The sequence below is a fragment of the Lotus japonicus genome, chromosome 1 (genome assembly GCF_012489685.1).
Source record: "Lotus japonicus ecotype B-129 chromosome 1, LjGifu_v1.2".
Lineage (NCBI taxonomy): Eukaryota > Viridiplantae > Streptophyta > Magnoliopsida > Fabales > Fabaceae > Lotus > Lotus japonicus.
In genome coordinates, this window is record NC_080041.1 from 36,206,960 (window position 1) to 36,210,292 (window position 3,333).

A 3,333-nucleotide genomic window follows, 5' to 3' on the forward strand; every position below is an offset into this window, starting at 1 on the left:
AATCATGCGAGTCTAGAACAACCTGCATTAACACAATCATATCTTGGGCTACAAAACTTCGTATTAGGATTCGATTGAAAGCCCGCGAAGCTGACTTAAATATCTATAACTCTCATGTTCACCTCGATTGAAGATTCGACCTTCTTGTGGGACTTGAAAATGCCTGAGTGTTCAACAACTTACTCATTTATGTGGGCCCGATTTTGTGAAGATTTTAAAAAGATTTAGATAACAAGGAATTGTTACTTGATGGATAATTTTATTATTAGTATAAATAAGTGAAGTTTAGAATTTTTTTAGACACCTCTTATCATCTCCTTCTCCGTAATCCTTATTTTCATAGTTCTAGTATGAGTTGCTAAACTCCTTAGTTAGTTTTAGAATTTTTCATATTCTTGTGTTTGCGAACCAAAGGTTCAGTTCTTAATAAATTCAATTTTTCTATTCAAGTTGATTTATGCTATTTAACTCTTGCTTTTCTTGAATATTATTTTGGTTTTGAAGATTTTCGAATTCAAAGTAATTGTGTTTAAATTGTTATTATCTAAGCAAGTTGAGTCAGCTAAACTAATGATGAGACGATGAAGCGATCGTGAGTTCGTTCTTTAAGAACGTAAATCTCTAACGTCGATCGGTTGTTAGCTTTGAAGGTTCCGTGGTCATAGATACTTCTTGTACTTTGAAGTCTTGGTTACTATATTGAATGTTATGATATGAGATTTTCTGTTGCAGCCATCATATGCCATTTGACCATTATAGACACTTGACATTAGTACAACCTTCTCAGCATGACTCCTACAACCTACAGGTAGAAGCACCACCGTGTCTGACGCATACAATATGGGTCATAGAGGGCTGGGGGGACAGCCTTTCATGAAATTCTATGTTTTTTACCAGGATGAACAAACAAACCAAAAAACTCATTATAGTTTACTGTGGGGGGCATAAGTAAAGGAAACGAGGATACATCAAATAAAAGCAAAGGAGACAGATCCACGCGCCGCTTCACGCACGCCGCCATGCCTCGCGTGTTCACCGACATAAGGCGGTCGTACTCGGAGAAGTCGAGGTCCAGGACGGTCTGTTTGGAAGGGCTAAGGATGCTGACGTTGTTGAACATGATGTCAACGTGGCCGTGAGCGTTGACCGTTGACTCCACCAAGTGTTGAACCTGATCCTCGTCTGCTACGTCACAGTGGACATAGGTGCATCTGTGAAAGCCAATGGATGCTGCCACTTGGTTGCCGAGATCATCTTGAATGTCTGCGACTACCACCATTCGTGAACCTTCATCGGCAAACAGACGCGCCGTCTCTTCGCCGATTCCGATCCGCTGGCACCGCCGGTGATTATGGCAACTCTGCCATTTAATTTTAACCTATGGCCACTGTTGTTTGAATTGGGTGCTCCAGCTCCAGCCATTTGCTCATTCTTTGTAGGTTGTGTCACTCACTCGTGCATTGTCGATGTATAGTGCAGCAGCAAAATAAGTAGGTGTCAGACCATTGATGCATGCATCAACCTTGTTCCCGCTACTTGCTTTATACTGGCCAAGAATGACATCCTTAGGTTCTAATTGGCGAATTGATCTCAGAACCTTAACCTGAAAAGAAGCTACCTATTTGTTACCTGAGCTAGTAATGGATAAAATGGAAATAATGCATCTATCAAGCTATCATTTGTAACAAACAACGAAACAACCCTAACATCTTAAGAAGTTTCCTTTGAGTTTGACAACTTCTAAGTATAGTATTAGCGCAATCGTTGTTTAGAATGTTTTAGAGTAATTTCTTTAGAAATTTGCACTTTTTGCATGTCAATTAGGCTTTTTTTTCTTACTTCATTGTTTGAGAATGTTTAGTTAAATTTCTCTAGCTAGGTTGAGGATGGATCTTAGTTCCGAAATGGATGTAATTTATATTTGGATTGAACTCAAGCTTCTTTCTCTAACTGAATGGTTAGTTTTACTTTTAAAGCTTGTGGCTGTTCATGAAATGATTGGATGATTATGCTTACAATTGGGAAATTGTATGATAATGCATGATCCAATCATTTTAGCATATATCTAGAAATAAATGATTACTGGTTGAATTTATAATCTGTGTGTGTACCTTTTCATTTCGAATATCTTCTCCATCAAGGCTAACTGGTGGTTCCATAGCAAGCAATGCAATTGTTTGGAGCACATGACTGTGAACTATATCTTGGATAATCCCATAGCCACCGAACTACCTGAACGAGTAAAAAGGACTAAATGAAGGGTTGTCTAAATGACCCATGAGAAAGTTTGAGTTAAATAACTCATCATCCAATCACATTAGAGATAAGTGAGTTGAAAATAAATTAGAAGTTTCTATTTGAGAATCAATATAGAAATTTAAAAATAACGTGTCTCCTTTTGAGAAAAAGATATATACGCTAAGAAATTAAACTGTATGCAAACGAAACATAAATAAACTTAACAGGTAGTGGTTAATCAGGGGCGGTTGCTTCACCCTTCTTCCGATCGGTTGCTTCTCCCTCAATTTCGAAGTCTCTTTCTCTCTGAGGTATTGTAAAGCTCTTTGACTCTGTCCCTAATCGTCTTGTGGCCTGTGGGTGAGGGGGTGAGTCAGGAAGGGGGCTGACGGACCATGGCACAGTGGGTGAAGGAGGATGAAACGGTGGGTGAGTGAAGAGGGAGCGGCGGTGTGGGCGTGTGACCGGTGGGAGTGTGACTGTGAGAGTGAAGGAGTGAGACTTTGAGACAGAGAGTGAGTGAGAACTGAGAAGCATGCATGCATGCATGTGGTGTGGATGTGGTTGTGGTCTTGTGGAGATGAAGAGTGAGACTTTGAGACAGAGTGAGTGAGGGCGTGAGGAAGAGAGTTGAGAGAGTGAAAGAGAAAGAGAATGAGTGAGGGAGTGAGGCAGAGAGTGAGTAAGATGGGAATGGGACCATGGGGAGAGTGAGAAGCAATTATGTGAATATATAGGCAGATAGCAATAATGTGGTATGGAAACTTATGGAGATAAATTGGAACGTTTATGGAAAGGCTTAATACATCAGAAGGCCCCTGAAATTGTAAAGGGAATCAGTTCCAAGGCCTGAAAAATTTTCGCATCAAATTGGGTCCCTAAGAATTTTTTTTTAATTCAATTAAGGCCAAATCTCAATTTTGTCCTAGTCATCAATTACACGTGGCTTTTATAATTTCATTTTAATTAAAAAAATGAAAAAAAAAATTAATTCCAACTCAATAATTTAATCAGAAAAAAATTTAAAAACTTAATAAATACCTAATCTAATAATCTTTAACTAAACAAGGGTGCTTTTAGTAATTTTCAATAACT

The 3,333-nt window shown here is 38.7% G+C and overlaps 1 long non-coding RNA gene across 1 annotated transcript; it reads right to left on the reverse strand.

The window, feature by feature from the left end:
• Positions 1–378: 378 nt before the first annotated feature.
• LOC130734570 (uncharacterized) lies at positions 379–3,113 on the reverse strand. The gene is made up of 3 exons (XR_009017998.1): positions 2,464–3,113; positions 2,112–2,232; positions 379–1,603 (listed from the first exon to the last, which is right to left on the reverse strand). It is a non-coding gene; the product is annotated as an uncharacterized LOC130734570 (long non-coding RNA).
• Between the last annotated feature and the right edge of the window lie 220 nt (positions 3,114–3,333).